Here is a 24679-nt window from a genome sequence, read left to right as displayed (position 1 = left end):
TTCAGGCCTATGACCATACGTACCCCGTTAGACACTCATTCTCTCCTCATCTGTATTTTGCTTGGATGGACAGGCTTCTGAGACCTTGTGATTTTTCTTAGACCCTATTCAGAAAGCAGTGCATTGGCAGGGCCCCTGCTGGTGTACAAGAAACACTGTGTGAAATAGAAATGAAAGCATCCCTTCTCTTCAGACAAATTGCCAAGATGCACGTCTTCTGGGCAGACCATGTAGAAGACTCCTTCCCCGTGGTCTATGGCTCTGGAGCGTTGTGCAAGCTGGAGTCAGCCCATCAGCCCTCAGCCAGGGCCCGAGGACAACTTCAACAGCTTGTGCTGTGAGCCCTGCTCACATCCCTTCTCCAGCTGGGTTGTCTCATTCTGTCCTTCTCCACCAAGACAACCCAGATGACGCAGGTTCTTCCATTTCTTCTTTCATCCTCACTCTACTTGCTTCCTTTTGAAGGGGCAACAACTTTGTCTGGTCCCAGAACTGTCCTATTCTATCTTTCATTATGGCTCAGGCTCTTGATCAGTACAATGACTGTTCTCCCAAACTACTGTCATAGCCACGCCTATCCAAAGTGTATGTAGGAACTCAGAAGCCAAGACTTGGCTCTCTGTATTTCTGTGTGGCATCTCTAAGGAGCGAGGTTAGCTGGCAGCCTCGGTGTTGTGCCCCCAGGACCTTGACCCGAGGCCTTACTTTCCTCGCAGGTCCTCCAGCCAATGACTGATCGTGACCTTCTAGAGCACGGCTAGTGTCACTGCACACAGGACTGCTCTTCAGGACAGTCTTTGCTGCGGAGCTCGCTGTCGGGCTGATACTAGACGGAATCTTCATCAGACCTGCATCATGGTCTGAGGTTCTCCCTGCTCCATCCTGTTTCCTCCCCCCATATTTTGTTTTTCTTTATCCTCACCCGAGGACTTTTTTTCTGTTTTTTGTTCAGATAGAGTGGGAGGGAGAGAGGAAGAGAGAGAGAGAGAGAGAAACATCGACGTGAAAAGGATACATCGAGTGGCTGCCACCCGCACGACCAACCAGGGCCAGGGACACACTGTTACAGAGGCACGCGCCCTTAGCAGGAACCAAACCCGAGTCTCTCTGGACCGCAGGCCGACGCTCTAACCGCTGAGCCAAACTGGCCAGGGCCCTCCCCCCGTATTTTACACAGTTGTTACTTCCACTCCTAATAAACCTCTTGCACTCATAACTCAGTGCCTGCTTCTCAGAGAATCCGAATAACACCGTATAAACATACTTCAGGTAAGCAATCAAATAATACTCTAGGGAACAGCAGAGTACTAAATAACAAAACATTCAGTGTGATTCCCATTTTCTCTTACCCCTCCCTCATGGCTTCCTTAAGTGACAGAAAGAGCAATTCTGTGCCCAGGTAAATCATTCCACTTTTCAAAAGTCCAAAAGATTCCATTATTCCTGCACCTCTCTTTGCCTTCCCACCAGTCAGTCACATAACAACAACAAAAAAAGGCAAAACAGCATAAGAATTACTTTGGAAAGCTATAGCTTAACCCCAAAGCAATAGTTCTAATTAGGTAGAGTCCTGTTTTTTGTGAATTATCTTTCCAAATTAATGGGATTCAGTGAATCAAAGTGAATGGAAAGGTGTCAGGACTGCTATGAATAAATGTGGTAAATAACTGTTTGCAAAGACACGGACAACACAATTCTCATCATATGGTAAAAAAGAAGCCATTGAGGGTAGTAGCAACATCTTTTAAGTATGTGTATATCCTCTTAATTATCAACCTTATACATATAGATGTCATGTTTTATTTGTTTGCTACTACTCTATACCTAGCCTGGAATTCAAAAAATAATTTATTGTATAAATGCTTTTTAGACATAAAACAAACCAATTAAATAATGGGATTACTCAGTCTGGTCACCTAAACTATTCTCGATATTTGGCTTTGAATAATATTTTATTGTTTTCCCAAACCAAATCAACTTTGGAAGACACCATTCGCTGGGAGGTAGCATGTCTCATTAGCTTGTTCTATGTGACCCAGAACTGAGCCGTGTTTGGAACACGGCCAGCTTTCTTACAAAAGAAATGCCTTTTCTCCTTAGAATTTTTTTTTTAAATCCTCACCCAAGAATATTTTTCCATTTATCTTCAGATAGAGGGGGAGGGAGGGAGGGAGGGAGGGAGAGAGGGAGAGAGAGAGAGAGAGAGAGAGAGAGAGAGAGAGAGAGAGAGAGAGAGAGACATCGATGAGAGGCAACAATTGGTTGCCTCCCCATGGGACTCTGACCAGGGCCAGGGACCAAACCACAACTGAGGTACGTGCCCCTGACCAGAATCAAACTCATGACTCTTTGGTCCGCTGGGCTGTCCCTCCAACTGCTGAGCCAAACTGGCCAGGGTTCTCCTCAGACATGTTAATGTGAGAGAGAGGGAGAGGAGGAGGGAGAGGGAGGAAGGCTATGGTGACCATTACGGATGGTCAGATAGAAAAAAGAATGATGATCTGGCTGAAAAAAAAATCTAAGAATGGGGTTTTGGTTTGAGTTTTTGTCTTCAAAAACCAACATGTGCTGTTTGTAGGACCAACTCTGGGAAGAGAGCAGGCAAAGTCCCTCAGGGAGAAAATGACTGACAAAAGTCTTAAAGACCAAAGTGAACAGAATTAATCAATCCGACAACAACATACATCCTGAGGCACAAGGTCAAGAATAAATTAGAGAAGGCAATGACTGGCAAACAGTGAGGTTCACTTGGGTTTTGTCAGCATCTATAAACTATCAGATGCTCAATATACATTCCATAATACTTTGGTTTGTCATGTTCACTTCATTATTAAGAAGAAGTTGTAAGGACAGGCACACGGGAGAACAGTGCCGCTTCGGTGCAGCAACAAGCTCTGAGTGCACTGTGAACGTGTGGTCCTGTTTCCTCACGGTGGCTGCCGGCGATGGAAGGCGCATTTTGCTCTACGTAAGGACACGTTGGCAGCAGGGTCCCTGGAGTTGCGTGCTGAGTCACTGAAGACTTTTGATGCTTTAAAGGACTGTACAAAACTTCAGAAAGTGGAGAATTCGGAGTGAGTTCAGCATGGGCATCATTACTTAAGAACTTGTAGCACCACCCAAAATTAAGGGTGAAAGTCAAAAATACTCATTTAGATTTCCAGGTCCTTTGGTATCTGATCATTTGAAAAATGGATTAACTTATTTTCACTCATACTTCACACCAGGTGCTGTGTCATTGGTGAGAAAGGGGAGTTGAGAATAAAGGGGGAAGGAGGTGAGAGAAATAACAGTCCCTCCGTCTACGCCCTCCGGAAGTTCACCATACACATTTAGGAATTTCATATGTGAAAAATAGACCATCCATTTAACAAGAAGAAAGAGGGAGAAGAAGAGGGGGTGGGTAGGGAGAGGGGCGGGAAATAAATTGTATTGCATGCAAACTGAAAGATTTTCCTTTTAAGAATCAGGATTAGGACTCTTTAGCTGTGTTATTTAAATTTAAAACATATCACATTCGTCCTTGCTGCTCTGTCCTTGGAACCTGTCAAATTCCATAGCGGCAAGACTAGAAAAGAAATGGAAAGTCCGGCTGGTGTGGCCCAGGGGTTGAGCATTGACCCATGCACTAAGAGGTCTCCAGTTCGATTCCCGGTCAGGACACATGCCCAGGTTGTGGCCCAATCCCCAGTGGGGGGCATGCAGGAGGCGGCCAGTTGATGTTCTCTCTCATCGATGTTTCTCTCTCTCTCTCAAATCAATAAAGGAAAAAAATTTTTTTTAAAGAAACGGAAAAACAAAGTTTTAAATGAAGAGTCTTTGCCAGATTTGGAGGTTCTTCCTAGCATCTCTTTTCTTAATAATTTATGGAAGTAGAAAGGCAATCTCCATTGTTTACCGAAAAGTTACTTGAACCACACATTTTTCCTGCCATAATTACATATGCTTCTTAATTTCTTAACACAAGGTATGTCATTTCATATAGATTGGCCTACCAAGAAATTGAAAGGAAGAAAAACAGTCTGAGTGGCGGCTGAGTGTTCTAGGGCCTCCAGAAATTACTTTCGTGTCAACAGGATCTTACATCTATTCTAAACTCACAACAGCACCTATTTTTGTGACGTGATCCTGAAACAGCATATGAAGCCTTCTTTATGAGCAGAATTACTTTGGTTCTTAGATGCTATGATTTATTCCCTCCAGATTGACCGATCCCTTCAGCCTCTTTCTGTCCTAATGAGCAAATTAAAGAGTAAATTGAGTGGTTGACTTATTTCATTTCCTTAGGAATTAGTGTAATGACAGATAGGCCACCTAAATGTGCAAATAGCTTAGAAAAGAAACAGATTTGTTTTTCCAAGGACTCTGTTCTCTGGCTCACTCCTTACTACAGTTTATGGCTCTGAACAATCATGTTTCAGAAAGTGAGTGATGGGTTACAGGCTCAACTGAACAGTGCTCAAAATGAAATCACCTGAGGACCACCAATAACGCCCTTCGCTTCAGTGTCAATGACGGATATGCCTTTGATCACATCACAGCAGCAGAGATTCTTGTTTCCCCCTGGACACAAGGAGCTATTTGAAAGGCTAGTTTTCCTTTCAGGCAACTGCTTTTTCCTTTCTTTCTCCAAATACCTTGCCCTCCATAGCAGCCAATATAGGAAAAAATACCGTTCTTTAGCATGTTATCAACCAGAATCCCCTCGGGTAATGCCAAACACTAAAAACCACATGAAAAGGTTGTATAGGAAGAAAGGAAGGAAATATGGTGATAAATCACCTAACGGAAAAGAAAGCAAAATCTCAGGAACACAAAAATCCCTCTGTAACCTTCACTCCTTCCTTTCAAAGAAATCTGTGTTTCTTCGTGCAAAAAGCAGTTTAACTAGCATTTATCTCCGAGGATCTACAAGTCACAGAGGGACAAAAGTAAACAATAGTGATAAATACACATGACCTTCAACTCAAATCTGTGTTTTTCACCTGTTTTTTTTTAAATAAAGGCTTCTGAGGTATCCAGAGAACACGAGCTCACTTCACGGGACTGTGTGGGGCCAGGGCCTGGACAGGCCAATGCCCAGCACTGCTGTTACAGAAGAGAAAATAAAACCAAGATTACACTCTGTATTTTTTAGATGGTGGCCTGCATCAAGTTTTCTAAGGACACCAAAAATAAAAACCCAGACTATCTTCTTAGACAATATTCTTCTAGATCACTTCTCTATTCAAAAGTTGGGCTAATTTCTGCCTCACAAATTTATGGAAACTGTGCCATGTCAAAAGTGCCATTAAAACAAGACGTAATACATAAAGCATTGAATGTTGTCCTTAATGCAAACCTAACTGGACAGATTACTATGGTCCAAATAAGCACAATTTCAAATTTTTGAGAAAATAATGATAATTGAAATTGCTATATATCAGTATCTATGGGATATGGCTAGGTCCAGGTTCAAAGAAAAATCCATAGTCTTAAGTACTTATATTAATTAATAATAAATATTGAAAATAAATTAATATTTAATTGAAGTAAATTTGAAAAACAAGTATACAAAACTAAGGTAGAGGAATAGACTTAACAAAGCTAAGAACTAGAACTAAATTAGGAAAAATAGAGATAAATTAATCAAAGAGCTGATATTTGGAAAATAAAATAAATGTTGATATGACTATCAAGCTATAAAAGAAGGCACAAAGATAAATAGTGAAAAAAGAGAACAGAAAACTGTAGATAAAAAGAAAAGTAAAAGAATTATATAGGATAAATTTATGAGATTCTGTGTATATTAATTAAAATTCTATAAAAACTAATTTCTTAGGAGAAATAATATTCATTAAAATAGATCCTACTTATTATGGTAAAACAAAAAAAATGTATGTTTTAACTTGGAATTCACTTGAACATCATCTGGGATGTTTTTAAAAGGCGATGACGCCACTCTAAACTAAATCAGAACTTCTGCGTTGACCTATGGTCGAGAGGCATATGGAAATAATGCTTCCCCCGAGATTAGAGAAATCTCAACACAACACAAAGTTCATCTTTATGAAGTTATTGTGGCGCTTCACGGGCAGCCTGGTCTCAAAGGCGAGGACAGAGAAGGACACCCCAAGTGGTACACTGACATTCTTCATGTTGTTTCCCTTTGGGGAACATGCTGATTCATGGGGTGAGAGCAAATGTCTTAGGACACAAGCAAATAAATTCTGCAAAGAGAGAAAAAATCAGCAAGGCTTTGACAAGTTTACAGGGCTGGGGAGAAATGTCAGAATTCAGGGCTTGCAAGGCAGTTAGGACTAGAAAAAGCTAGAGAAAGGCAATACAGGAAAAAGTGAAGAAGTGACACTTGGTGGTCTCCCCAAAAGGCAGTTATTGAATTCTCAAGCTGGAGGGGCTAGGAGGCTAAAAATCCATGCAGAAAGCCAAAGACATTCAGAGAGGAGTTTTCTGATAGTCTCACAATGCTGGCCAAACAAAAATTGGAATTTGGGACTTGCCTATACCCTCAGTTACAAACCTTGGAGGGCTATATCCCAAAAATGAGGAGGAATCAGAAGTAGACCAAGTCTTACTAAGACCTAGACTGAGTCAATTCGGTGCTTGATTTGACTGAGCCGATCTACCCCAACATCACCCAGAACATCCACATTTTTTTATACAGCAAATAAAGACTAAAATAAAAATGTATGAAGCATATCAAGAAACAAGACTAAGAGAAAAAAGTTAGACAATAGAATATGCCCACAGGTGACTCAATTATTAGTAACAGGGCAAATACTTTAAAGGAATTGTGATTAATACATTCTAGACAATTTTATGACCCAATTCAAACTTATTTTAAAAGAATTAAATGAAAATTCTAGAAATTAAAAAGACAGCAACTAAAATTAAGAACTCAATAGATTTTTTCCCTTTTCTTTTACAGTAGGCTTGACGCAGCAGAAGAGAAAATTACTTAACTGGAATACAAATCAGTAGAACATCCAGACTAAAGCATAGGTTCCAGGATATGTGTAAATATTCTCCAGGATTGAAAAAACAACAAACAAACAAACAAACAAAAAGCAACTGCTATTATTAAAGCTACTATTACGTTCTCAACAGTTTCTGATTCTTAAAAATCCATCTGTTTTCAGCTAAGGCCAAGAATGGACTTTAAATGAGAATATGATAGAAAGTATCCTCCATGCCTTTTCGTCATATAAATCTTTAATTTTTTCTTTTTATCCTTAAAAAGAAATTTTTGCATTTAGTTTCAGAGAGAGCGTGTGAGGGGTGGGGGTGGGGGGGCATCAATGTGAGAGAGACACATCAGTGGTTGCCTCCTGCACCACCCCAACCAGGGCCAGGGACAAACTGCAACCGAGGTACATGCCCTTAGAGCAGTGGTTCTCAACCTGTGGGTCGCGACCCCTTTGTGGGGTCTAACGACCCTTTCACAGGGGTCGCCTAAGACATAACAGTAGCAAAATTACAGTTATGAATTAGCAACGAAAATAATTTTGTGGTTGGGGGTCACCACAACATGAGGAGCTGTAATAAAGGGTCGTGCATTAGGAAGGTTGAGAACCACTGCCTTAGCGGGAACCAAACCCGGGACTCCCCTGTCCACAGGTTGATGCTCCAACTGTTGAGCCAAACCAGCCAGGGCCATCATCTAAATCTTTAAAAATCTTATTAACTTTTCGACCCTCCCGTGGATGCAGTACCACTTTGAGTTATAATTTTTATAGCGAAGGGACACTCCAGGGGCTTATTCTTGATCCTTTCTACTATCAAAGCCCTTACTTCATAAGTCACAGACCCGAATGGGGGAATCAGTCAACTATATATTTAGAAACTTGGAAAATATCCATAGAATTAGTTCATTAACCCGCCGAGCCTATGACAAGATAGACTTGGTAAGAAACTCCATTTATTGCCTGATTCTCATGAGCCTCCCAATGAACAGTGGACGCCGAGTTACTGAGGAGTCCGAAGAACTGGCAGTCATCCAAAATGAACAATTAGCGATGCGCCAAAGTCTAAACACGCCTCCTTCCGCAAGTCAAAATCACATTAGTAAGTGGTCTCATGTGCCCTAGGGGATGTTTAAAGAGTCAAAATACAAACCCGAGATGTTATCACGTAGTCCTTCTGGAAAAGGAACCTCCTTTATGAAGGAGGTCTGAGTATGGAGACGCCAATCATCTCTCTGTTCAGTTTTCCCTCCAGTTATTCAGATCAAGAAAGACTTTAGTGGGCTGACCTCCTAAATTGCCTTAGAGACTCCACGGTCTATTATTCACTTCCAAAGTTGTTTGAGGGTCAATCTGCTATGATTGTTAGTCCAGGTTTGCTGCTATTATGGAACCATTCTGTCCCAGAGTTTTGGAAGGGGACTCACCTGTCTCCATCCTCAGAAACCTATTATCCCCACTGAAATCAGGAAACCTATTTCGAGAACAGTGTCTCCCTTCTAATATAATTATCAAACTTGCAGGCAAAAGCCTTGAGATTCAGCTCTCCTGAGTCCTAGTGGCATCAGTAGGACCCAGGATTTCCTTCAGGCCTTTGAGGAAGACCAGAAGGCAACGAAGTTAAAAGCCACCATCCCTGCTTTGGGACTTGCCGTGATTAAAAAAAATGAGATGACCGTAAAAGCTGGGGGTGAATATGGCACAGACTCGGGAGCCAGTGCAAGTCAAAGGCTGGTCCGGTCACAAGGACAAGAGTTATCAATTTTCTTTACCAAGCTGAACACAAGTCTTCAGTTCCAGTGTCTGACTTGGGCAGAGAATGCCATCAGGATGAGCAGCAAGCAGATGCAACAGAGACATCACCTTTGAGAACCATGAAGCCCTAGCAGAACCCATCTGGGCACCCTGACCATTCTCTTCATGGGCCACATAACCTTCGCGGACCTCATGGTCATAGGCCCAGGCGTCACTTCAGAAAGAAGCCACCACAGAGAGATCTAGAAATTAAGAGCATCATTTAAAAGGACTATTAACTGACATAATAGTCATTTTTTTTTTTTTAATTTAAAAGATTAAAAATAATTTTTCCCATGACAAGTAAATAAGTCTGGGCTTTTGAGGAAGATCGGCATAGTTACAGTAATAAATTTTTTAAATCTACATTAGGTACCAGTAAATGTACCTGTAAAATGTATTAATATGTTACATTTTAACAAGAAATTTAAAAATAGATCAGAAGTGATCCCATTTGGAGCATCATCAAAAATCTAAAATATCCAATCAGCTATCCATCTATCCAACCAACCATGCAATCACCCTAGGAATAAACATAACAAGATATGAGCAGAAATTATATAAAAATGTACTTGATTGAGAATTTAAGAGATGATTTTAAAAAGACATCCAAGATGTTTGCATGTAGAAAATATAACTATATTCCCTGGACATTTAAAAATCCATGTAAAAATTTGAAAAGCTCTCCTGTGAAAATTTCATAATTGTAACAAACTTGCATTTGCTATCAATTTTAGATTTAGTAAATGTGCCCTATTTCTTTTCATTCTCTTTCCTGTGCCATTAACCAGGCCAGAAATTTCCCAGAGTATATCTAATTAGCTTGCTCGGGATGAGTACCCAAAAAGAAAGTTTGTTACTATCCAACATTCCTAGTTCCTAATTTTGCCCTGCAGTTTAAAAAACTAGAGGTAACATAATTTAGACACTATATTTAGAACAACTTGATGAGATTTGGGTCTGGTAATTCCTTTTAGGAAATGAACTCTAATGTGTTACATATTTTAATACCCCTCACTCATTCTAGCCCTGTTCTAACCTACTTCGAGCTCCTAGTCTGACTTTTCTAGACATGCCAAATATAATTTTCCTAGTCATACAGGCCTGAATTCTGAACTTAATAATTCATGCTACTGAGAAAGGTGTAGCAACGTTTGTTAATAAAATGTGAAATTTCTGACCAATTATAGTACATAGCTAGTAATGGCAGTTATCAGCTCTCTTCTATCAGCATGATGATAATAGGAAGTTGAAAATGAAAAAGCATGAATCCTTTTTACTCTTAATTGTAACCTAGAATTTAAAATAAAATTCAGCCCTCTGTAAGACAGGAATAAGCATTCAGAAGAAGAAAGCATTTCTTTCACTATTCAAAATGACTGAAAATAATAAATTCATTCAAAAGATATTTTATTTAATACCTACTGAGTAAAAGTTCCTATGCTAGTGTACTGAAGATATTAAGATAAATGAAAGTCTAAGGGGGAGATCTATAAATAGAATCTTAAAGGTAGCACATGCTATAGTTAGATAAATGAACAGAGATAGATAGATAGATAGATAGATAGATAGATAGATAGATAGATAGACAGACAGACAGACAGACAGACAATGCTAAGAAACTAAGGAGCCCAGAACACCTAAATCTGCCTAAAGGATTCAGGAAAATCTATACAAATAAATATATACTTGAGCAGGGTTAAAGTAAAGTAAAAGATGAATGGAAATATGCCCAGTAGAAAAGGGAAACATGGGCAGGCATCCCAGGACAAAGAACAGCAAGCACACAGTCAGGAAGGATGGAGTAGGGAGGGAGGCAGGCCATGCACGTGGAAAGATGGCAGGAGACAAACTCAGACAGGCAGGCTGGGCTTTACCTAGAGAAAGGCTTCCTAAAGCAGAATAAGGCATTTGGACTTTTCCTAATAGACTAGCGATTTTCAATCTGTGTGTTGCAAGAGGCATACTGGTGAGCTGCAAGAATTTTTAAAACATGCAGTACTTGACTATTTAGTCCGGGGCACTGACCTCTTTTCCCTTAGACTGTCAAATTAAAAAATGACAGCAGCCAACACAACAATAGCCATCTGGTGTAAATGACTCAAAATTATACCTATATTTTTGTTGTGAGATCAGCAAAGTATAATATATTTTTGGTGTGCTGCAGAATTTTAGTAGTTTATATGTGCATTGAGATGAAAAAGTTTGAAAATCACCATTGTGGACAATAAGGGGCACCCTGAAGCTTTTTAAGTGAAGGAGAAAAGTGATTATATTTGCATCTTAGAGAAAATAATGTTAGAGATGAAATGAAGAATTAAATGGTATTATGCTAAGTGAAATAAGCCACACAGAGACAAATACCATGTGATTTCACTTATATGTGAAATCTAAAGAGCAAAATAAACAAACAAAATAGAAACAGACTCTAGACACAGATTACAGACTGATGATCGCCAGAGGGAAAGCAGGTTTTGGGGGCTGGGTGAAAAAGGTGAAGGGATTAAGTACAAACTTGTACTTACAAAATAGCCACGGGGATGTAACGTACAGCATAGAGAATATAGTCAATACTATTGTAATAACTATGTATGGTGCCAGGTGTGTTTCTGAAATATCGAGGATCACTTTGTAAATTATATGATTGTCTAACCACCATGTTGTACACCTGAAACTAAAACAAAATAATATTGAATGTAAACTGTAAGTAAAAAAAAAAAAAGAATAAAATGGCATGGGAGGAGAGGAAGGTCTGAAGATGAGTTAAGGGTTAGAGCCACCAGCAGTCAAGAAACCACGAAGCACCCAGCCCATGAGGCTCAGTGGTTGAGCACCTACCCATGCACCAAGAGGTTGCTGATTCGATTCCCAGTGTCGGGCATGCTGGAGGCGGCCAATCGATGTTCTCTCTCATTGGTGTTTCTATCTGTCTCTCCCTCTCCCTTCCTCTCTAAGGTCAATAAAAAAGAAAAGAAAAAGAAACCATTGAAGACTGAAGAGATACACTAGAAGAGAAGGGTTCAGAAGCTGTTCAGGTGGCATACTTATGACCTAAGAAGAGAAATGAATTATGAACAATTCTCAGTTTCCTACCTTGGGTAGAAAAGGAAAGGTATAGGGGAGAAATAGTGGCTTTGGTTTCAGATAGTCAAGTCTCTGTCTCTAAAGTTTTATATAGATATGTCTATTTAGAAGCAAGTTGCTCAGAAAATTCAGGATGTGCCCAGGGTATCCTGCAAAGGATGTGACTTCTGGTCCTACTGTCATGGTAGTCTATGATTTTCATGAAATTGTGTAAAAAATTTGGTTTCCATCAACCAAATAAGTATAGTGTTATCTGATAGCATAATTCATCACAAGTTTGCAAAGTGGGTAACGTGACTGAACCTCTTTGCAAATGTATTGAAGCACCTCAAACATAACCGGCAGGCTGAGAAGCTCACCAGCTCTGCGTGAATGAGTCATGGCTGAATTCATCATTCCTTTAAACAACAATTTAAAATATTTTAGCAACTGTAGATGACATTTTTCTAACATTTACAATACTTCTCTGCCTTTTTAAATAGCATGCATTGAATAGAGTGTAACCTTTTATTGATCAATAGAAGTGATTTTTTCTAAACATCAATTTTAGTCTCTTTCATGGTGACTCAAAATCGACTGACGGTTTGTCCCAAATTAAATGATTTCAAACTTAAATTAATTTTTGTTTAATTTTCCCTGTTTTTCCAATAGTTCATTATAAAAATTTTCAAACATGGTCCTTTGCCATTCTTAGCGGTCTTTGCCAGTCATCTTTTGGTATCAAGTTATCAATGTTCACATTTGCTTTTGGATATGTTTACCTCTAGCAACCCTCCTCGTATCCTTGCGCTCTAATCTACTACGGGATTTTGTAACAAGACAACTAATGGTAATGGTAAAGGAGCCTGGGACAATACCTTGGGGTGCCTCTGCTCCCTCCAAATAAATGCCTATTTTTTATAAAATGTTTTTCTTTGGTGAACATAGCATGTCCCAAGTTTGCTAATACCTATAGGCCTTAAGTATAACTAAAACATTGGTGCTACTCAATAGAGTAGTACCATTTGAATTTAGACACAAATGTGTGATTAAAAGGTAAGTGTGTGTCAGCTTTTTTGCAGTCGTTTTTCAGAAGCTTGGATGGTTTCTGGTTAGGCCGTGCTGGATAAAAACCAGGCCCACACCGGTAGCCCCTTTTCCTCCAGGGAAGCCTCCGCACAAGGGCACCCAGACTGCCCCTGACCTTGTCACTGTCCCCGCCGCCACTCACAGGTGGCATTGCCCTTCCCCCCTCACAGACGGGGGTGAGACCCAGTTTTCTGCGGAACCTTCAGGCCATGGGAATGAGACCCACTCCCCTTCTTTGTAACTTAGTTCATCAAGCTCTGTGCTCCCCTTTGGCCTAAGCTCCTCCCCCCTTTCTTCTTCCCTGCATCTTGGGAGTGTTAGGAGGGGGCATCACAGCTTGCTTTTGCTTTTCTTGCATCTTGTGAGTCCTTTTTCTCTCATTTAAAATGAAAAGAACCTGCATTGGGTTCACCGCAGTAACTGGAAAATTAGTGCCTTAATCATATGTAGTTGCCAAGGTGGATAAGGCTCAGTAAAAGGAGAATCAAGTTATTTCTGCACCTTAGTCTAGGGGTTCTTTAATCAGTAGAATGCACAGGCCATGTCACACTAATTACAGCAGCTCAGTCATTTCTGCTGTAGCAAAGACTGCCCGTTCGCTACCTACCACCCATTGCCTTCTTCTTCCAAAGAAACAGCATCTGAGTCTTATTTAAGGCAACAACGTGCCTGCTAAAAGTCCACATTCCCTGGCCTCCCTTGAAGTTAGGTAAGGTCGTGCAATTACATTCTTGGATTTGGGGGAGGAATCCTGATTTATGGCAGTTAAAACGCAGTATAATTTTTAGAAACTTGTGAAGCAGTCTAAGAGAGAAGATATATCTAAAGTAAACAGAGCAGCATCTCAAGATACTTCTAGAAATGTTCCATAGTAGCTAAGTTTCCGTGGATCGTCCTTTGTCAAATGGTAGAACAGGCTTCTGGAGAAAGGGCTGGTGTTTGAATGGGCAGGCAATAAAATACAATGGGTACATCCACACTTTATAGGATTGGACACCCTGAGCTGAACGCTCAGCAATGCAAACCATGAATTGTGGGACCTTGGACAGCTACTTGAACTCACTACGCCTCAGTTTTGCTCCGGAGACTGCTACAGAGGTTGCACTTTGCAGTTTCAGTAAGAATTCGGCAATTGACTATGATGTTCTGGCTTAAAACACAGAGTTCATCAGTCGGATATTTTACAATGATGTTGAGTGACCATTGCCTCAAACCTCATTGGCTTATATCAAGGAGTATTTATTTCTTGCTCATGGGTCTGAAGATAGTGTAGTTTGGCTGATCCAAGCTGGACTCTGCTGGGTCCTTTCATATGAGGCTCCAGTAAGCTGTACCTTACTCCAGGTGAGGGTAGGATTCAGGTCTGGTTCACATGTCTCTCATCCTCCTTGGTCCACCCTCACCACCACCTCAATTCATTGGAGACACACTCCCTGTTGTAGCAACTGCTTCGCACTTTACTATTGATTGTTTCTGACTTGCCAGAGGAGCCGGCAACTAAAAGATTCCCCAGTCAATAGTCATTAGAACTGCAGTTACTATATGTGTGACTTTGGGGGCCAGGGTACACACTTAACACTAAAGAGAAAATAAGAGCTTATTTTGGTAATGTAAACATAGCTCTCTTCAGGGAGCAGCTAGATTCAACCAAAAAATGCATTTGCAAATATCCTGTTTTCCCCTCGGGCACCATCATTGTCTCACATACAAGTACTTCCCTGCAAATATAAACACCAGGACATCTCTGTGAGGCATGTAGAGTTGGACAGCCTCTCTCTCTTTCTGTGTGTGTGTGTGTGTGTGTGTGTGTGTGTATTTGTTTGGTTTTTTTAACTGAAGGAAGTAATTTAAGTCACCAATTTGACTCACCAAACTTGAAAGTGAAAAAGGAGCAGGGAGAAATAAAAGACCTGATTAATAAAAAATCCTTTCTTAAAAAAAAAAAAAGTACAATACATCTTTTTAATGAAAGTGAATGGACAAGGGAGCAAAAAGGTTCAAGAAAGCCAGAAAAGGAAAGTTTTGGTTGTTTGTTTGTTTGTTTGTTTTCAGAATGGAAGTAAGTAGAGCAGTTGGTGTGGAAAGGAAGATACCCTGAGCGAGTGTAGCCCCGCTAAGTATTCTGCAACGAGAAGACAAGAACAGAACGCCCTTATAGAACAAGATGACTGTGATTCATGAGACAGCACGGGTGTACTCTCAGAAGCTCATTTCCCCCCTTTCCTGTTGTCAGCAGTCACTCAGTTTTCCAGAGTTAACTGTGGAGCTCCAGTAGCGAGCAAGCTCTGTAAGTTTGTTTGGTTACTACATTTTCTGAACTACAATAGATCCAGTGCCTATAAGGGAAAGAAGGCCCATGGGTTCCCGAAAGGTGCCCTTTTAGGTCTTGATGAATTAGCCCTGTACTTCTTATCTCCCTTGCCAATTGGCCAATAATCATGCCACGTAATTTGGTGACTTAGTTTAACGTAATTGCCATCTAACTCAAAGGCTGCACAATAGACTCCTCCCTACCCCCTGGGATTCTGATTTAATTGATTAGCAATGGGGTCTAGGCATCAATACTCTTCAAAAGTTCCCTTGGTGGCACTAATATACACCCCCATTGGAGAACCACTGACTAATGGGGTGAAATGTGGAGGCTGAGCTATGTTTCTGGAAGGAACAAGCTAGGAAACATGACAGGGTGCAAAATCCCTATCAGACCACGTGGAGTCCTGTGCAGTAGAACTGCAGGAGTCTGCCAAGGAGTCTTTCCATTACATCAACAGCAACAATAAGATCTTGTTGATTCACTGTCGCTCACTCAGTAGGGACAAAACAAAAGCTAAGGCCTTGGGGCCAGGGACATCTGTAGATGTCAAGATGTTGAGCAGCTGTATTGATTTCCCTGAAGGCAGATCAGTCAGGGTAATAATGGTGAAAAGGGGGGATGAAGAAGAGATCTTTTAGTCCGGGAAGTCTTTTTAGAGAATGCACCTTGGGATGTCTGTTTAATTATGCTGCCTCCAACTTTATAACCTGAAGGATTTTTGTTTCCTTTTTAAATAAACAACCCAGTGAACAAGTTTTTCCTACCCATTTTAAACTCCTCTGGGCACACTCGGACTTGTCTGCTCAGGTTCCGAGTAACCGCTCTGCTCAAATAATGTTGATTAGAAATGTATAAAATCTGACATTGGGCCTTGACATAAACGGAGTCATCTATGGATGAGAGAGTCACAGAGGAAACTGATTCGAAGGAAAGAGCACAGGCTTCAGAGTGAGAAAGACCCTGGTTCAAGTCCAGATCAGCTTTTATGAGCTGAGGGATCTGGGGCAAATAGTTTTTTTGCCTCCATTTCTTCATATCCATAAAACAAAGTGCAGATTTTTTTTTTTCCATCAGAATTCTGGGTTGGGAGAAGGATGCTAACAAACCTAAGGCAAACTATGTCCCAGGGTGGTTCAGGCAGCTGAAGGAAGAATGGCAATGGCACTAAGGAAGGACGGGGAAATAAGCAAGAGAAATGGCATAATCATGAGGGATGCTGAGAGAACAGGGGGTGCATGAGGGCAGGGGGGTGCTGTCAGTGTCCTTCTCTGGGAGGACATTTAGAGAGAGAGAGAGGGACAGCAAGCAAGAGTTTGCACATCGTTGGCTAATGATGTCAACACAAAGCTCATTTTCATACCTTTTAAGAATGCCTGAAGATCCACACTACTGGTCACGGTTTCCAGAGCAGGATTTGAAAAGGTAGTAGACAGAGGCTGGCTGTAGCCTGACCTTATTAGAGGGGGTTGTTGTGAGGATGAATGTGTGGGAATGTGCAGAAAAGCATTGTTCCAGCAGATAGCAAATGGACCAATGGGCGATAACTACACCAATTATCATCATGACTATTACTATAAATTTGTCCTGACTTTAAATACAGCAAATAGCATCTATTTATTCCAAAATAGTTATTATAAAAGGCATTGCTACTGCATGAAGCATCAGGTAACGTAACCTGCAAAATAAAAAAAGAAAGTGGAGGACTGAGGCGATTTCTAGAGACTTTAGAATCCAGCTGTACCGTGGACTCGGGCACTGGGCTAGTTCAGTCCAAAGCAAAGGAGGACAAAGTGAAATTTCAGGTGAAGAGAGGACACATGTGTCATAAGTAGAACTGGAAGCCAAACGACAGAGGCAAATGTATCTGCTGCTAGAGTTTCCGAAACTGTTCATGACAATTAGTTTAGTAAATGGAAGAGTAGAGCTGAAGGAGTGGAATGAAATGAAATGAAATGAAATGAAATGAAATGAAATGAAATGAAATGAAATGAAATGAAATGAAATGATGAAATGAAATCTCTACGGCCTTTCAAATCCCAGAGCAACAAAAAACGCTCCCTAAAATAAACTAAGCTCTGACACAAACTTTCCTTTTTCATTTGTTCTGTTTGTATTTGGCCAAAGACAGTTTGCAATGTCTCCATCATCGGTTGAGGACAGGTCAGTCAGCTGCCCCCTGTTAACATCTCAGCAGCAGCATGCTCAGGCCAACAGAGCCCAGAGAGAGGAGACGAGAGACACCGAGGGGCCAGTCCTGGGGAAGGACCCAGCAGCAGGTGTGGAAACAAGGCTTCCCCACAGTGCTCAAGGGGGGAAAGCTGGTGCTCAAGTGTTGGCTTTACAAATGCAAAGTATGACAGAAAACATATTTTACATCTACAAGAGCCTCCTTCATCTGGGTGACAATTCTTTTCCATTGAGAATCTCTGCTTCAAGCCCTCCCTGCCGATCTGCAGCCTTTTTGTTTTTTAAAAAAAATCTCACCCAAGGATATGGTTCCATTGATTCTTTACAGAGAGAGGAAGGGACAGATGGAGAAGAAAAAAAAAAATCAATCAGTTGGTTGCCTCCCAGATGCACCCTGAACCTGGAGCGTAGGTACGTGCCCTGACCAGAATCAAACCTGCAACATTTTGCTGCGTGTGATGATGCTCCAACCAACTGAGCCACCTGGCCAGGGCAGCCTTCTTTAACTGAAGGGAAGACTATCAGCATTAACCAAAGTCTTAGCTCAAAAGTGTGAATGAATCATGGCAAATGTAGCTTAACGGAAACATAATTGTGTATCTGAGATGAAGTTTCCCTTTGGAAACATGAATTTTCACTTCCATGAATACAACTGCCTGTGTCCTACGGCTGGCAGACTTATGATCCATATCTTGTCTCCAGCTAATTTCAGCAGTGAGAAAGGAGGCAGGAAGCTCGGGTGTGTGCTTCTGTTTACACTTCAATTATCTGTTTTCATAATGTGTTCATGTAGGTTCATTAGAGCCATCAGTATTTAAGACAGTATTGGTCAAGCTAAGTTCCCTGAAGGAAGTATATATAGTCTACTCATGTAGACACATTCTAACGCATACTCCTTTCATCTCAGAAGGACTATAATAAAGACAGAATCCTCACACACTAAACCTTGGGAATAGAAGTGAGAGATTAACATGTTGGTTAATGTGTTCTTGTTTTCCAGCATAGAGTAATTTTAACCACAGTTCAATCTAAACTGATCATTAGTGGAATGGTTATTTTTTTCTTATTTCAATATGGAGACCCCTGGGCTATGATCTTCATTTCTCTTTCCTTTTCTCTGTGAACTTCTTCATATGGAAAGCCTTACAAACTCATAACAGTTAAATGGCATTCCATTCTGTATGAGCTGAACCACTTAACAGCAAAGAATAAAATTTCATGAACTTGGGACTATCCCAGAACAAAATCAATGGAAAAAAAATATATGGACCTGTCATGAAGATAGTAAAGACTGTCTCACTTGTAAAATGATACTTTTTAAATGGACTGACTGCAGTATTTATTAACCATTGAGAATGCCTGACAATGTTATAGCTCAGCGTTCCATAACCCAGAGGGAATGTTGCCCACTACGGAACATTTGGCAATCCCAGAAATACTTATGTCGCAAATTGGGAGGGGGGATGTGGAGGGCTACTGGGATCTATTGGGTAAAAGCCAGGGATGCTGCTGAAATCTGACAGTCACCCACATAAAATAATTCTCTGGCTCAAAACGTCAATATTGCCATAGATGAAAAACCCCATCGCTGTAGTTCTCAGGAATGCCAATAGATACAATGAGAAATCAAAAAGGTAGATGAGAGGTTGCGCTATGGTGCAGCCATGACGTTTGAGGACCCTGTCTGTGGCAGGAGGAAGAAAGAACAGCAGAAGAGAAAAATGGAGTAGAAGATATGCTAATCTATAACCAACCTACAACTGTACTACCTGGATTATATATTCCTTTGGGAAGATTTAAAGAATAAAATTTGAATCTGTAACAGTATTAGAGAAATAAAAGGAACACATACTATTAATGGAATAGAAATTTATAGGAATTTCTGCAAGATAAGAAGCCTATGAAACAGAACTGACAGATAAAGAAAACTATAACCCCAAATAGAATAGGGTGGGAGCTTAAGAAAACTTTCCAGCAGGCCAGAAACAATACAGGAAGTACAGGACGGTGGTTCTGAAACTTGGCTGCACAGTCAAGTCTGAGCATCTTTTCAAGCTGCCAGTGCCCAAGCCATGCCCCAGACCAGTGAACTCACAACCTCTGGGATGGGAGCAACATTAGCATTTTAGGGACCTCCCCTAGGGATCCAATGTAAAGACAAGTCTGGGAACCACTGGTGTAGAAGTAACCAAAGGGTAGTTCGTGACAATCAACTAAGGCAGTGTTTCTCAGACTTTTGCCTGCATAAGAATTACTAAAGTATCAGCCTAAATAAAGATTCTGATTCAGCAGGTCTGGGTGGGGCCTGAGATTCTATGTTTCTAACTAGCTTCCAGAGGAATGCCAATGTTGTTGGTCTATTAATCACTCTTAGAAAAACAAGAAACTAAACAGAAATAGACCATTTTCAACCTCCTACCCCAATACCCTTCCAGTTTCCATACGTACAGAATCTGTTTCTAGTATTAGTCCTTTGGTTAAAGCACTAAGACCAACTCTCTTAACTAAGTAAAGAACAGACCCGGAAGGGTCTAGGGGTAAAAAACCCAAGGCCCCAAGATCACTCCTGGCCTATGCAATAAACAGTAAGAGGCAAGGAGGTAAAGGTAGCTAAACCCAGAAGTTGAAGGTATTTTGAACATCATTTTCATCCACAAGAAAATAAAACAAAACAAAGATCTAGGTTACAATAAAAAGTATTTTGGCAATAACCTTAACTACCAATTATAGTGAAATCTTACAACTAATTGTTTAGCAACCACTAAACATCATTATGGAAGAATAATGATCTGGAAAGAAATTCATGACATAGCTTTAATTTAAAAATCTAACAGGGGTGATGGAATTGAAGGTGATTTTTATTTTTCTCTTAATAGAAGCAGTCTTCACTTATGGGGAGACAGACCTGCTGCCTTTGATTGGCCTTGGTCCTCATACTTCCGTAAAGAAAGAGGCTCTTGATAAACTCTGCAATCTGAAGTCCAACACTCAGCAGATTATGAACTAGTTTAGCTCCTCAGCCAAATCAATCTCTCCAATTTCTCATCCACAAAACCAACACCAGCCAGCATCCTTCCACAAAGCTCCATGGTCAACAGCACTACAGTGGTAAAGATACCAGGCACTCCTGGATTAGGAGAGCATCTCAGCCCTGTAGACAATCAGGTATCAACCAAGAAGAAATTACAAGACATAGTAAGAAAAGTGGATCCTGATGAATGATTGGATGAATGATTGGATGCTGCAGATCGCTGATGATTTCACCCAGCCTGTGGTGACAGCAGCCTGCCAGCTTGCTCGGCATCGCAAGTCCAGCACCCGGAGGTGAGTGAAGTCCAGCTGCAGCTAGAGCGCCAGTGGAACATGTGGGTCCCAGAATCTGGCTCTGAAGAAATCTGAACCTACCAAAAAGCTTGCACCACAGAAGCTCACAACAGAGAATGGTGTTGATCCGGAAAACAACCAAGAAATAACACATGGAAAGGTCAAGGAATGGACAGCAATGTATTTGGAGATACTTGAGCTGAGACCTCAGCCATCTCAATCTTGGATTTTTTTTTTAATGCTTTACAGAGAAGCATATATTTTTTTGTTAACAGTGCAGCAATATCTATAATGACTGAGAGGATCTGCCAAAGAATAAAACCTTCTAGCACCCCCCTAAACCCCCCAAAAGAAACACGATCATAGAAATAGCATTGCCTTCCTCAAAACAAAATGTTTAGGTCTCAACTTTACTTAGTCCTACCCTCAATTTCCAAGGGTTAATCCAGCTGCTCTCTGCAGCCTTCTCAAGTCTCTGGTCCTCTACTACCAGCAAGACCCATGGTTCCCAAAAGCTGATGATGCCACCCCAGCCTCAATACTGCTAATGGCATCTCTGATGCTCCTGAAAAGCACTCCTAACCCTGGGCTCCAACACCACCTGGACCTCCTCCAGCTCAACCTATAAGGGCAGCTCTTTCATCCCAGGGCAAAGAAGTCTGATTCTGAGTGTGGCAGCTACTTGGGGTTGGAACTAGACCAGAAAATATTGTAAAGAATGATAACACTGATAACTTTCACCCATTTGCTTTGGTTTCATGTCTCAAAATGGTACCCATGCTATACAGACTTCCCTATCTAAAGACTTGCATATAAAAGTCTTATTACCAACTTATATTGTCCCAACGGTAAGCTCCCATATTCCATTTGTAATTCCAGCATTGGCTGGTTTGGGGAGGGGGATTTATATGAATACCTGGTGATTTGCCTTGACTTCCCAGGATTTCTGATGTAGTTCCAATGTTTCCCGTCATGACCCTCATGCTGATTTAAAGAAATTAGTTTTTTGAGAAAGTTGTGGCATAGTACTTCACTGATGAGTATAGCAACACAACAGAAATTTTGTTTTTTAAAAAAGTAATAATACAGAAAACTATAAGCAAACATTTAGGACTTGGTCATAATTACAATACCATTTCATAACTTTAATATCACTTTCATACAGGAACAAAAATGGTCAGAGTATTCCAAGCTCCCACATTATCAACATGGTATTTCTTTTTTTTTTTTTTTTTTAATCCTCACCCGAGGATATTTTTCCATTTTCTGTACAGATAGAGTGGGAGAGAGAGTGAGGAAGGGAGAGAGAGAGAGAAACATCGACGTGAAGGGACACATCGAGTGGCTGCCACCCGCACGACCAACCAGGGCCGGGGACAAACTGCAACCGAAGTACGTGCCCTTAGCGGGAACCGAACCTGGGTCTCTCCAGACCGCAGGCCGACGCTCTAACCGCTGAGCCAAACTGGCCAGGACTCAACATGGTATTTCAAGTCTCTGGCTAAAGGTTCATGGGTGGTGGCTTCTGTTAGACCATAAATCATTCTGCTCCATTATGGACAACCGTGGGTTTGAAATTATTAGCGTTTTAACCCTTTGTGTCATTAGATTAGCATAATTTTCTGTTAAAAGGCAACAAATCAGTAAGTCAGCTGAAGGAAATGCACCCCCCACACACACACCCCCACCCCCGCCAACATACAACTAGCCTGTTAAATTCAAAGTCAATTAAGTAAATTATTTGAAGTTTATCATCAAATTAAAATTGTTGATTTGTTAAGCATCTATAATAAGTTTGTTTATACCTAATGCTACAGAGTAATTGTAGTTTAGTTCTTTGATGAGCCATATTTTTTCAATGTAGTTTCTTTTTTTGCTGAAACTAAACAGCTGACTATACTCTAAAAAAAAAAAAAAAAAAAGCAGCAGCCCTGGCTGGCTTGCCTTAGCAGTTAGAATGTTGGCGCCTTGGGCCAAAGAGTCATGAGTTTTATTCCGGTCAAGGGAACATATCTCAGTTGTCAATTCAATCCCTGGCCTCAACGGGGGTCATGTGGGAGGCAACCAATCGATGTGTCTGCCTCACATTGATGTTTCTCTTTCTCCCTCCCTCCCACTCTATCTAAAAACATCAGTGGAAAAATATCCTCAGGTGAGGATCAAAAAAATAAACAAAAGAAAAAGAAAAATTATCATTACAAAATAGAGGAATAAAAACCCCCAAAAAAGTCTACTTCACCAAAGTAACATAGCTCAAAAGTATTATTTGTAAACATAATGTCTATTACATTAATTTCTCCATATTTCATCAAGAGGATGCTCTAAAAATACAGTTAATGAAAGACAAACTATGATTTTGAAAATTATTAAAGGAAGTGATGTAAAGACAGAAAAGGTTGATAACTACGAAAGGAAATCTAGAAACTAACAAGATGACAGTTGTCCACTAAAATATAAGTTCCCTGAGAGTAAAAACTTGCCCCTTATTCATTACTGCATTTCAACCCCTACAACAGTGCCTGGTTCATAGTGGGACCTTCACAAATATTTGCTGTATAACTCACTGGAGTAGCCCTCTGCAAGGGAACACAATTTATATTAAAGGCATAAATATTCCAGTTGCTAAAAAATGATGTTCTGTATTAGAGCAGAAACATCCTGCAAACTCCACCACAACCTATATGATTTGTTCTGTAGAGCTAGAGTCTCTTCTACCCTTAGCCTCACCAAGGTACCTTCTAATTGCTAACTCACTTTCAGAGGTGGAACGTAGTAAAAGATCCTCGAATGTTCCCATTATTAGAATTATGGGTGTCCATTTGTCAACTAACACTTTGGCATTAAATTTCACAAATAAATCTCCTGTGAGTTAGGCTATATTGACACATTTCTCAAAGCCTTACAAATCCTTGGTGAAGTTAAAGCATTGACTTTCCAATTATTCAAAGCTAAAAGCTAAACCCTACCAGGTACCAACCAAGGGACAAGACACTCTGTTAAAGCCTTATCAGAAACACATAGCCAAACACCTTCTCATTTCAAAACACTGACTAATTCTAGACATCAAGGCACTGGGCCAACAGCCGGGATGAAGACGCAGCTAGTCAATGATTGAATATGCTCCAGCTAGAAAGAACCAGAGCTTCGATTGGGGAAATGTTGGATTTTAGACAATCCCTAACTCTATAGTATTATACACATTGCTAAAACTACGTGTGATAAGTTTCTTTCAAAAGGAAAAGAAATACATTGGCTATATCTATTTTTCAGGGAGCGGGTTTGAGAATAAGAAAAATATCTCCATTACATAGTACAGAGGGACAATTAAAAACCAAGAAGGAAGTCTTTCTGCCGGGGTTTTCTGTTAAGTAAAAGTCAGTGCATCTCAAAATAGAACCGACTGTCCGCTTCTCTTTCTCTAAAACCTTCCTTGTCTTCCCGACTGATGTTTCATGCAAAGGTGCGTGTCATTATTCTTCAGTCTAATAGGCACAAATTCTGAGAGGTGTCTCCTATCCCTCCTTCTCCTTTATATACCAAATCAATTTATTATGAAGTCCTATCAATTATTTAAAATAATTCATCATTATCCTTCCCTGTCTATTTCTTCTTCCAGTATCCCAAAGACATGCCTGAACATAGAACACAACTAATAACAGATCACATAACTTATTGGTCCTATTCATTAGTGTCATGTTAAATGCACCAATTTATGATTTTACATTTCTTGTCTTATTTTCTCTACAGAAAAAAAATATTTCTTTGGGATTGAGACCTGATAATCATGAAATCAGAAAACTTAGGGTTAGTTCAAGTAGGATATGATTATATTTAGATAATATTTTTGGGGCTCACTATAGAATCTACCTTTCAAAATCAAAAGTCTTCTATCTGACAAATATACATACACATAGATAGTCCCTCCCTGTTTTCAAATATTGTATTA

The 24679-nt window shown here is 40.4% G+C and overlaps 1 pseudogene; it reads left to right on the top strand.

Moving 5' to 3' along the window:
* The first annotated feature begins 206 nt into the window (after nucleotides 1-206).
* On the top strand, nucleotides 207-20882 carry LOC118632951 (annotated as a pseudogene).
* Nucleotides 20883-24679: the final 3797 nt, after the last annotated feature.

Source organism: Molossus molossus, unplaced genomic scaffold (genome assembly GCF_014108415.1).
Source record: "Molossus molossus isolate mMolMol1 unplaced genomic scaffold, mMolMol1.p scaffold_m16_p_18, whole genome shotgun sequence".
Lineage (NCBI taxonomy): Eukaryota > Metazoa > Chordata > Mammalia > Chiroptera > Molossidae > Molossus > Molossus molossus.
Note: the sequence above shows the minus strand (reverse complement) of the source record. Positions and strands in the feature narration are given on the sequence as shown.